The sequence below is a fragment of the Chelonoidis abingdonii genome, chromosome 7, assembly GCF_003597395.2.
Source record: "Chelonoidis abingdonii isolate Lonesome George chromosome 7, CheloAbing_2.0, whole genome shotgun sequence".
Classification (NCBI taxonomy): Eukaryota; Metazoa; Chordata; order Testudines; family Testudinidae; genus Chelonoidis; species Chelonoidis abingdonii.
Genome location: NC_133775.1, coordinates 2,367,865 through 2,380,108, shown reverse-complemented (window position 1 = coordinate 2,380,108; position 12,244 = coordinate 2,367,865). Strand labels below are relative to the sequence as shown.

The 12,244-nt window shown below is 56.5% G+C and overlaps 1 long non-coding RNA gene across 2 annotated transcripts in view; it reads left to right on the top strand.

Moving 5' to 3' along the window:
• LOC142047075 (uncharacterized) overlaps nt 1-12,244 on the top strand; it is a 381,985-nt gene that overhangs the window by 292,075 nt on the left and 77,666 nt on the right. Inside the window, exon 1 of one of the 2 annotated variants that reach the window (XR_012656213.1) lies at nt 9,274-9,422. The exons of the other annotated variant lie outside the window; for it this stretch is intronic. This is a non-coding gene — a long non-coding RNA (uncharacterized LOC142047075). Of the gene's footprint in view, nt 1-9,273; nt 9,423-12,244 lie in introns of those variants that run through there. 2 annotated transcript variants of the gene reach the window in all.

Sequence of the window (12,244 nt, the reverse complement as noted above, 5' to 3'; positions counted from 1 at the left end):
GGGGAAGGTGCTGTATGAAGACCAGCCAGTAATTGCCGGCCAGGAGGGAGGAAGGGGGCGGGGGGGTTCCGAGCCGTCTCGGGGATGCGCCGCTCCAGCCCCAAAGTGTAAGTAGCAAGGATGGAGGCTCGCACAGCCAGGCCCAGCAGAACCCTGGCATGGTGCAGAGGGGATCCGTGGATCCAGGCAGGAGGCCCAGTAAGGGGAGACCGGAGAGGCTGAGGGTCAGGACTCATGGGGCTCTGGCACCAGACACGGTGCCTGCCCCAGAGAGCCCATGTAACGCTTGGCTGGGGACTTACCCCTCTACAGTTGGGTGCGTGCAGGCGTGTGAACAGCGACTGGGCCCTGTGCTGCTGGGAAACTGGCCTGGCCCCTCCCTGGCCGTGCCTGGATCAACTGTCCCAAATTCACCTGCTAACCTTTGCAGTGAAACTAGACGCTGGGCTTGCCGCACGTGCCCAGCTGGCCCCACAGGGGCAGGAATTCCCCATATCCCTCCGTTAGAACCACCTGTCCCACGGATGGGCCGAGCTCTTGCAGGGCTGAGCTCTAGAGCCGGGATGCCCGCTGAGTGTGGCACATGCCAAGCGCTGCTGCTGCATGTGAGAGGCACCGTCCCTGCCCAGGGGAGTGCCAGCGTTTGCAGGGGGAGAAGCACAAGCGTCAGCCCAGGACTGAGGACGCTAAACGGTTTTCCAATAATTCTCCAAGTTCCCACCCATGTTCTGGAGCTAAACAATTCAATCACTGGCTTGCCGGCATTGGAGATAGCAGCACACAGGCCTGAGTCACGCACACACACTTGCACACACCCACGTGCCAAGGGGCCGGGCCCCAGGTAAGCGCTGGCATGGGGGCAGGTGCTGCATCCGCTTCCTTCCACCAGCCTGACAGGCCCACCTGAACCTTTTCTCCTTCACCAGCTGTCGTGCCCCCAGCTCAGCCCTCGCTGCCTCTGAGCCAGCACTGGACCCTGCCTAGTGCTCTGGGGATGGGCCGAGCGAGGGTCTGGACCCCTCAGGCTGTGTCTCAGAGGTGGACACAAGCAATGAGTGTAGCATGGGCAAGTGGGCACAGCCCGGGTCTCTGAGCAGGCACTCGGGCTCCTCCATTTAACAGGGGACGTGTGATCAGAGTGGGAGCCGACCTCCCGAGCTCGTCTGGAGCGTGCCAGTCTGCTGGGTCCGGGATGGCCAGGTGCACAGCCCTAGTGGGGCACAGAGACAGAGCCTGCCCCATTGCCAGGGCATGTCCCCACAGTGCCAGGGCAGAGATCCCCCAGCAACGGGCTGGAAGGATCCCTCTTGCAGGACTCCACTGGCCCTTCCCTGGTGGGGCCAAGCACCCCTTGGTATCCCCCCATGCCCTGGCCGGCAGGCTGGCAGGGCCAGGCTGTGGGCACGGTTTGGACAATCAGTCCCCAGAAGGCCGGCCTGGGGTGCAATCGGCTGATGGCAGAATGCCCCATTGCATATCAGGCTAGTGAGCCGTGGGGCCAGCCCACGGGCTGGGCTCTGCGGTGCGGTGCGGTGCTGGGATGTGTTAGCTGTGGCGTGCCAACCCAACGCAGGGCTCCATGTGGGTCTGAAGACAAGGGCCCTGCCCCATGGAGCTGAGGCAGCGGAGTGGAGGGTCAGGCACACCCCACTCTGCCCTGGGCAGGGGCTCGTCTTCCCTGGCAAGTCCATCTATTTCCTGGCTGCAGCTCCGCCCCTACTGTCTGTGACTCCGCCCCTCATTGTCATTTGGCTCCGCCCTCATTGTCATTTGGGTCCACCTCCATGGCGTCTGTGACTCCCCCTCCTCATGTGTGTCAGCTTCAGCCTCTCCTGTCCCCCGAGGATGCAGTACGAGTGGGCACCATCCCACCATGCCCAGCAGTTCCTGGCACCAGCATCGGCCTGGCTTTGGCCCCCAGCTTCACGCCCAGGAGTTTGAAATGACCAAAGCCCAGAAGCCCTCCACAGAGCCCAGCCTGTGCCTCTGCATGTGCCATCTCCCTGGAGAGCAGGCACACAGCTCATTGCACTCTTCCTCCCTCAGCCAGGGAGCTGAAGAAGAGCTCCTGCCGGCACTCTGAGTGGGGGCCTTGGTGTGCCCGGGGCAGCCCCCTACAGGCCCGAGGCACGGCCCCCATGCCCCACACCTGGGCCACGCCCTATGTAGCCCTTCTGGCCCAGCGGCAGGTTCCCATCACGTTCTGCCCTGTGCTGAGCAAACAAGGCCGCTCCTTGGCTGACGATGTTTGAGCAGGATTAGTGGGGGCCGGGGCCTGCTGGGGAGGGAGCCCTCCTGGCTTCGCAAGCACCAAGCAAACAGTCAGGGTCAACATTTTGGCAGAATGAACAGTGTGTGGCAGAGTTCATGCCCTGTGCAGTGCCCAGAGGGCTGGGCGGGGCCTGTGGGGCGCTTCTGGGTGGGGGGAACCCCATAGATCAGAGACAGTGCCAGGGGACATGGGCGGGGGCACCAGCGGGGAGCTGCTGACTCAGGAAGCATGAGCCAGAGCCCAGTGCCTCACTGAGGAGACATCTCCTGTGCCCTCATTTCCCTGTCAGCCTGGTGCCAGCCACCCTGTGCCCGCTAGCGCTCCACCAGGCACTGGGGGCGAGGCAGCCGTGGGGAGACCCCCACCCCAGCAGCCTCCTGGCCCAGAGCCAGGAGGGGACAGCCCCTCCCTGTGAAGTTCAGCTCTGGGCACGTCCTTCCCAGACCACACTGACCCACTGGCGGGTGTTCGGGGAGCCCTGGAGCGGCAGGGGCTGAGCCCTGGGCAGGGCTAAGGCGGGAGTCCTGACCCCGTGGGAGCAGTAACGGCAATCCAGGGGCCAAAGTGGAGCAGGGCTTCCTGCCACGGAGAGGGGGCAGGCCCTGGGGAATGCAGCATAGGGTACGATCCTGCCAGGCTCAGGGCTGGCTGGGACCCCGTGGGGCTTTTCTCTGCCTAGATCCCAACCCACATGCATGGAGCACCATCAGGGCGTCCTGCGAAGGTGGAAACTCAGCAGGGCCGCAAGGGCTGCCTGGGGCAGGGGGCCCCCTTTCCCATCCGGTGGGGGTCATTGGCCAGAGTGGCAGGGGGCTGCACTGGGGGCAGAGAGCAGAAGAGGGGCCCTGCCTGCAGCTCCACTCAGCTGTGATTTATCCTGGGGAACAAGCCACACCCAACACTCTCAGTGACTGGTCGCAGCCCTCAGTGGGGCCGGCATCCAGCCCCTGCCCCAGGCCAGTGATCAGTGACCCAGACCCATGCAAAGCTCCTGCCCAGGGCCCCCAAACCCCCCTGCCTCGCAGCTCCCCAGCACAGATTGACTCAGCACCCCAGACAGAGGGGGCGGGAAGGACTCTGCTCTGCCCTGCCCAGCTTAGAGCAGCCTGGGGGGTGCTGGCAATGGTCCTCCAGCCCCAGGGCACTCCAGTCCGCAGTGTGCTCTGGCCAGACCCCTCTCCTTCCTTTTCATGTCTCCAGGGCCAGCACGGTGGGGCGCCCAGTGTGGGAACTGGCGGTGCCTACGGGGGTCTCCCAGGGCCCCAGGAGTCCTCAGCTGGAGACGTGCACAGGGACCTCTAGCTAGCCATTGACTGTGCCCATCACCCTGGTATCTGGCCCAGCCCCAGGCCCAGATTCAGCCAGCTGCGACCCAGGCTCGTTGCCCCGCACTGGCCCATTTGGAGTTTCTAGATGGATTGACTCTGCCCAGGGTGAGGGCCGGGGCTGGGGAGGGGAGGTGTCCCGCAGGGACAAATTAACTGAATTAGGGCCCAGCAATCCGCTGCTCCCTGACAGCCCCTCCCCACACCTCAGCTCCAGACCCAACAGAACATCCTGGCTCATCCCCTGGACTCCAGAGACTGTCCTGCCCGGTGCCTCCCTGCCGCTGGCATGTGCCTGCCAGGGCACCCGGTGGGAAGCAAGCAGAGACCTTGCCCAGGTAACCTTCGCCCGCCGTGGGATGGACCAACCAGTGCTGCTGGGGGCTGAGCCCCCCCGCAGGCTGCAGCAGGCTCATGGGACACAGCATTGCCACGAGTGCCAACGGGCCCCTTGTCCCTGCTGCGACTTATAGCCGATCTCTTGGTGCCCCAGGACAGCTGGTGAGCGGGGGCTGGCCCTCGCTGCAGGTGTGGGGAGGACGCAGGACAGGGGTGCTGGACCCTGCCGCACCGGGGAACAGGGAGAGAGGGGCTGAGGGGTGGGATGACCCCAGCAGAGGAAGCAATAGGCACCCGGGCAGGGGCAGGTGGGAGCCCAGGAGATGACGTCACGTGACATTTGCCTCCCCGCTTCTGATCGAGGCCTGTCCTGACATGGGGCCCGTCCCCAGGGGCTGATCCCAGAGCGTGAGCAATGTCGCACTCAGCCCCACCAGGGGAACCTGTCAGCGACCACGGGGCCATGGGAAGGGGAGGTGGTCGCCCATGTGGGGCTTGGAGGCAGTCGGCCGGGGCCCCTTGACCCCACAGAAAGGGCTGTTTGTCGCACTCCATCCCGAAGCTGGCGGAACGGCCCAGGCTGCTCTGGCTCTCCCGCTCTGGCAGATGCAGCAGCTCTGCAGGATGATGCAGCGGGGACAGGCACAGGCAGGTGGCGAGTCTACCACATGCAGGATCTGTCGCAAGGGGCATGTGCCCCACTCAGAGGCGGGCAGGTGGGTGGGCACCCTTCTCAGGAAGGGAACACAAGCCAGAACTGGAGACTGGCTGGTTCTCCTGGTGCCTGGCTCCCCCTCGCGCTGAGACAGGATATAGCACCTGTCCCTCCAACCCTTTCTCAAGTGCCAGGAGGGCAGCAAATTCCCCCCAGCCTGTCAGGGATTCGGGCTCCTGTCCTGCCCCACAGATGCATCATGCCAGCCCCAAACACAACGATTCAGACACAGCCACAGACCTGGAGTGTGTGAGGCCAGAGGGTCCCGTTACTCAGGGGCAAACTCAGAACTGGTAAAGGAAATAGAGACAAGGGGGCGAGGTCAGGCCTGTGGCTGGACCAAGTGCTGGTGGCAAGAAAGAAGCTTTGGCGCCACACAAGTTCTTCTTCGGGTCTGGGGAAGCTGCTGAGAGCGTCACTGCTACATGCAAGGGGGAGCAGGTAGTTTAGCATAAGGAGTTAACACACTTCAAGGGACCATTCGGGGTGAAGGAGCCTGTTAACACCCCTCCAGGCACAGCAAGGAGGAGAAGGAAGGGGGAAGCAGCTGGCAGGGGGTTAGTGGGTTACAGATTGTTGCAATAAGCCATAAATCCAGTGTCTCTGTTCAGTCCAGGATTCTTGGTGATCGGCAGAGTAATGAACTGCAGCTCCCAGGCCTGTCTTCTGAAAGTGCTGTATAGGTTTCCTTTCAGCGTGAGGTCAGATATAACGTGATCAGGAGAGACACATGGTCAACCTGTGGAACTCACTGCCACTGGACTAGGGTGACCAGATGAGATGAAGAATATATCGGGACACATGGCGGGGCGGTGGGGAGGAAGTCCTGCTGGCACAGTGGAAAAAAAAAAGTGCAGAGTCCCAGAGTCCCACTGGCAGAGAGAGAGAGAGAGAGAGAAACAAACAAACAAAAAACCCAGAGTCCTGCAGGCAGAGGGGAAAAAAAAGCGGAAATCCACTGGCACAGCAGAAAAAAAAGTGCGGAGTCCTGGAGTCCCGCCGGCAGAGAGGGGGGGAAAAAAAAGAAAGAAAAAAATGGAGTCCTACCAGAACGGGCAGGGGGAAATGGAGTCCCGTCGGTGGAACAAAACAAAACAAAACAAAAAAACAAACCAGGAGTGTGAAATATCGGCACAAATTGCATCCCGGCCAAACATCGATCAGGACGCAGGACAAACGCCTACAAATCAGGACAGTCCCGATTTTATCGAGACATCTGGTCACCCTACACTGGACGGCGAGGCCAGAACTTCCCAGGATTTGGAGAAGCTGTGAGTTATAGCAGGAAATACTGATGACCGAGCGGGAGAAGGGCTATAACCCGCCGCCCCCACCAGAGGGCACCACTGGATCAGCTACCTGACCCCCAGCATCACACCTGCCCTTACACTCACCCAGGTACCCCCGTACTGGCTAAAGCATAGGTCACAGAGGCAGCCTGGCAGGGCTGGAAGACATCAAGCGGTGGACAATTCACCCCTGCCCTGGGAGTTCATTCCAGGGGTCAGCCACCCTCCCTTCTAAACACTGGTGCCTCCTTTCGATTCCGAATTTGTCTGGAGAGAGCAGGATTCAGATCCCTGCTCTGCCACAGCCTGCCCGTGTGACCGTGGGCAAATCCCTCAGTGCCTCAGCTTCCATCTGTGCAACGGGGCCACCAGCCCAGCCCTGCCCTGCCTCTCGGGCTGTGTGGGATAGATACATTTCCAAAGGCTACGAAGCGCTCTGCGATTGGCTGGTATTAGCTCTGTATCACTGCTTGGCCTTTCCCCCCCACACTGCAGGGCCCTTTGGGATCTGGGATTTCCTCCCTGCGAAGGAGTCTCGGCTCAGTCGTCTAGTCATACACTGAACAGACTGAGGTGCTCTTTAAGGCTGTCACTGTCAGGGATTTTCTCCAGCCCTGAAATCATCTGGGGGGCTCTTTCCTGCACCCTCCCTAGTTCTTCAACCTCCTTTTACAAATGTGGCCCCAAGGACTGGACGCAGCGTGCCAGCCTGGGTCTCTCTGCTGCAGTGTTCAGAGGTGAAGTCACCTCCCTCCCCTCCTTCTTCTATAGCCACAGCACCACACTGGGAGCTCCTGTCAAACCGCTTGTCCATTAGGCCCCCGAAATCCCTTCCATGGCCCTGCTTTCCAGGACACAGGGCCTGCTCTGCCACTGGGGCCGGCTTTCCCAGAGGTGGGACTGTGCATTTGCCTGCATTAAACCACTTTTTGTCTGAATGGGTCCAGCTGGCTCAGAGATCCAGGTTGCTCTGTGTGACTGCCCCATCCTCAGCAGGATTTACCATTCTTCCAGCCGTGGTGTCATTGGCAAATTTGTTCAGCAGTGATTTTATATTTGCTTCCAGGCCACTGATGAAAATGTTAAGCCCCCTGCGTTACCCCACTAGCTGAGGATTGCCCATGACATTTCCTCTCTGAGAGCTGTCTGAGCCTGTTCTGACGCCACCTAACTGATGTCTCGCTGGTATTGGCTCGTGCTCAGTTCTGAATGAGAGTGTTGTGCAGGTCTAAGTCACACACCCAAGAAAGTCTCAGCGCCGTCTATTATGTCAGTGCCGCTGTCGTCATCAGCCAGACTTGTAAGCACATCAAAAAATGAAATCAGGTTTGGGTGACACCATCCAGTTTTCATAAAGCCATGTTGACTGGCATGAAGTATATTCCTGTCATGTAACACTTTGGCAATTGAATCCCATGTTCGCTTTTCCATCATTTTGTCCAGGATTTGTCAGACTAATCGGCCTATAATTACCAAGTCATTCCACTTGCCCTTTGTAAATATCGTCACAGCTTTAGAACCCTGCCAGTGTCCTGGAATTTTCTCAGTATTCCAAGATTTATTTAAAAGTAACTTCTGCAGGCCAGAAATCTCCTCAGCTAGCTCTTTTAGGACTCTTTGGTACGCGTTATCCAGGCCTGATGATCTGAAAATGTTTATCCTTGTAGATGCTGTTTAACATCCTCCTTAGCTACTAATGGCTCTTGTGTGATACAAGTATTTCATCCTGCTTCTTTCCAAAGACAGAACTATTTATTGAATATTTGTGTCTTTTCTGCATCACTATTAACTCTTTTACCATCTCTTTCTAGTAATGGGCTAAAACCATTGTCTGGATGTATTTTGTTCCTGATGGATTTAAAATCCCCTTCTTATTGTCTTTAGCCTAATGAGCCACGGATTTTTCCTGATGTCTTTAGCATCCCTTATCAGTTTTCTATACATGATAGCTTCTAATTTATATTCAGTGTTGCCTAGTTCTCTGTTTTCCCCATGTGTTATATGTTACTTTTTTATTTCAAATTTATGCCTTCACTTTGCCACTGAACCAGAGTGGGATGTTAGCTAAATTTGTCCTCTCTCTTTAATGTGGAATTGTGGTTTTTTACCCACCTAATAAACTGTTCTTAAAGAAGTCCCAATTTTCATTCACATTTTCTAGCTAAGTTTTTCCTCCCAATCAATTTTGCCCATAGCTTTCCACAAAAGCTTGTTCTCCAAAGTTGAGAAGCTCCAAGCATACATATCACTGGTTGTCCCTCTCCTCTGTTTATTCCTGGGGGAATTCTGTGCCACTGCACATGCACAGAATTCACGTCCCCCACAGATTTCTTTGCTTCCCTGCAGAAAAATGACTTCTGACAGGGAAACAAAGGAAACCCGCAAGAGTGGTCACACACCCTCCCTGGCAGTGCAGGCAGGTTGGTTTGCGCGCCCCGAGCAGCCGGTAGAGATGTAAATCACTGCCAGGGGTGGAGGGGTGCTGGGGAGAAATTCAAGTGAGAGAGAAAGACACTCTGTCCCTCTGGCTCGCTATTGCGGCACACTCAGCATGCCGGGGCAGGGCTTCAGATGTTTTTGAGGAGCTAGGCGTGAGGCAGGCTCTGTCCCCTCAGACAGAGCAAACGTAGCAGCCTGCCTGCTTAGTGAATTGTTCCCATCCTTTTTGTGAATTCCCCCAGGAGTGTAAAACAGGTGTAAAAGTTTTAAGACTCCTTTAAACTGGCAGAGTAGTGTAAAGGAGTCTTATTGCAAAGGACGGTATAGCCTTACAAATGCTTATGGGGCTCCAGTCATTAGAACTGGTCTGAATTTTTTGACTGAAAACATTTCCTATCACATGCACTGTTTGCTACTGCTCCATGCACTGTTTGCTACTGACCTTTCCAGAGACAGTCAGTAGCAAATATAAATTGTGAGATTGAGTCCCCTGCCCTCACTTGCTCTTCAATTGCCTACGATGTAACACTGAGCGTATGGCTGCATATATTTGTTGACTAATAACTAGAAATAAAGGGTCAGACCTAGCGACGTTACTATTAGACAAAGGGGGTTTCAGGATTGCCTCCAATGTTCCCCCGCCACACTTCCATTCTCCATCTATTGTATTGTAATTTAAACAAATTACCAAAATAACTGAAACCAGCACGATTATACTGTACTATTTTGACAAATAAAATGTTCAGAATTTTGCAGAATTTTAAAAAATCGTATGCAGAATTTTTAACTTTTTGGCACAGGTTTCCCCCAGGAGTATCTGTTTGTCCATAATGAATACAATCTGAATCACAGAATATCAGGACTGGAAGGGACCTCAGGAGGTGTCTAGTCCAACCCCCTGCTCAAAGCAGGACCAATCCCCAACTAAATCATCCCAGCCAGGGCTTTGTCAAGCCTGACCTTAAAACCCTCTAAGGAAGGAGATTCCACCACCTTCCTAGGTAACCCATTCCAGTGCCTCACCACCCTCCTCGTGAAAAAGGGTTTCCTAATATCCAACCTAAACCTCCCCCACTGCAACTTGAGACCATTGCTCTTTGTTCTGGTCATGATCACTGGACCCTAGCAATCACCAGCTCTCTGAGAGCCCTAAAGCGGATGCCCTGGCTGCCTGTGTTCAGGCAGGTGGCCACTGCACGCTGCCACAGCATCCCAGCTCAATGCCAGTCTGGTAATCAGTCTGCAAATCTTGAAGTCCCCCCATGGCTGCACACTCAAACTCTGTCCCTCTCTTAGAAACTGTGGGTGCTACACAGCTGCCTCCTAGTTATTCCTCTCTCTGCAGGCTAGAAGGAACTGAACCTTTTAAAATGTCTGCTGGGGAAGGCTGTGCAGGAGCAGACAGGACCCTGTGAGATCCAACTTCAGGGATTTCTGACACAGCCATGAAAGCTTCTCTGGGCAGCCCAGAGGGATGACAGACAGACAGCTCAAGGCTCTTATAGCTTCAGAGCTAAGGCCAGAAGGGACCACTGTGACCTAGTCTGACCCCCTGCATAGCCCAGGCCAGGGACCTGCCCCACAGGCTCCTGCCCTGAGACCAGTCACCTGTGGGGGAGCTGGAGTGTCTCTTGCAGGCAGCCGTCAGTCTGGGTTTAACAGCTCCGTGTGACAGAATCTAGTGTGTCCCTGGGTACATTGCTGCAATGGTCACTTACCCTCCCTGTCAAAACACGCATCGAATTTCCAATTTGAGTTTATCTGGCTTCAGCTGCCAGGCACTGGTTCTCAGTCCGCCTCTGCCTCCTAAATTAGAGAGCCCCATGCGTAGGTAGGTACCTACAGACCCTGATCCGTCACCCCCAGCCTCCCCTTGGATAAGCTAAATACATTCAGCTCCTTACGTCTCTCAGGTTTTCTAGATCTCAGATCATGCTTCTGGCTCTTTGCTGAGTCCCCCAGCCCCTGGGATTCTCCTAGATGTCTGAGTCCCCAGATATACAAACACTAAACCAATCGGTTTTCAAAGAGCAGGGAACTCTAGCTGGAGCAGGGCTAGAAGGAATGAATGAATGAATGAATGAATGAATGCATTCATTCATTCATTCATTCATTCATTCATTCATTCATTCATTCATTCATTCCCTCCCTCCCACTCAACATGCCTGCACAGAACTCCAAGCAATGCCTGAGTGCCGCCTCTTATATATGACCACACTGACCACGCCCCCTTTTCTGTCCGCTGGCCTTCCCTTCCCCAGACTGGTGTGACATCAATTCCATTCCCCCCTCTCTCCGCAAGCACAGAAAGATTCCTAGCAAACAGCCAGTGCTCATACTGAGAGATCAGCATGTTCCACTGCCCAGAGCTAATGCGGGAGGTGCCCCCTGGGGCCCTGATTGATGCTGCCCTGCTTAACAAACTCGCTCCCCCTCACAACCCATGGGCTGCCCAAGGGGGTCCCAACCTCCGGCTCCAAGGGACCAGCTTCCAGGGGCACCGTGCGCCTTCAGGTCCCCTGGGCACTGCCAACCGGGCTGCTTCTGCCAGGGCCTCACGAGGGGCTCGGGGCTCAGGCTAGCCCCAACACTGTGTAGCTCTGTGCTGTGAGAGATCCTGGCCTGGGGGGTCTCAGTTGGGACCCCAACCCTCTCTCCTGGCACAATCTTGGCCCCTCCCCTGATTTGGACCCCATCTCTGAGAAGCCCAGCCTGGCGCTGCTCCATAGCCTGGCCCCTCTCCGGGAGCAAACGCCCTGCTCATCCTGAGCCCCTCAGCTGTGCCCACTCTGTAAGCAGCAGGGCCATAGGAGTGGGGGTAGGGTGAAAAAACTCCATCGCCTGGAGTTTGGGCCCCAGGCCGAGAGTCCGTTCAGCAGCAACTGCACGGCTGCTGGAGAGTTGCTCAGTAGCCCAGGCGGGGGCTGCTCACAGCTGGGGAGCAGCCACCCGCGGCCAGGTACAGCACACACGTGGCAACGGAGCTGCCTGCGGGAAGTGCAGCGGCCCGAGGCCCTTGAGGCTGGTCACGAGCCAGTTTATTGGTTATTTATTATTATGGGTTAATAATGTTGATGGATAACATTATTACATTGACATTTGGGTTTAAGCATTTTTCTATCCATTTAAATGTTCACAGTTGTGCAAAATGAGAGTTTACACATTATCGCTTTAAGCTGTCAGTTGTGGGAAGTTACAGGGGGTCAGAGAATGGCGGGGGGGCAGACAGTAATTATTAATGCCAGTGGATGCTGAGATTCAAAAAGGCAAAGCTTTATAACGGTTACATCACGAATTGTCCCCGTCACGTGTTAAAGTCCACAGAGCAAACAACCTTACACTGAACTCCAAACAGGCCACATTTTCCAGCTGTGCCCGGCTGTGCCCGGGTGTAGCTTGGGGTGAGCATGGATGGAAATAGTCCTTCCTCGGTTTGCGTGTTAACGACATTTCCCCGTGGGAAATTCGTCCTTCCAGGCCTGCTGGGGCGAGCCGAGGCAATGAGCCTGAGCCACCACTAGAGGGACTCGGAGCCCTTTGGAGCCGGCCGGCTGGAGGTGCCAGGGCTGCATGTGAGACCTGGAGGCTGGGGCAGCATTTCAGGGGGCCCTGCCCCTCCCAGGAGCGCAGGGCCCTGCCTGTGTCCTTCCCTGGAGGCTCTGCAGCCCTAGGGTGTCACAGCCCCCCCCAACCTGGCCTGTCCAGCTCCCGGCGTCAGCCCGCTTGGCAGAGCGGCAGGTGCGCCTGGTGCCAGCCCTGGGATCCCTCCAAACACACCCACTCTCCGGGCCCCTTGCTGCAGGGTCTCTGACATGCTGACGGGTGTGGGGAGAGGACGACTCAGGCTGGTTTGGGGATGTAGAGC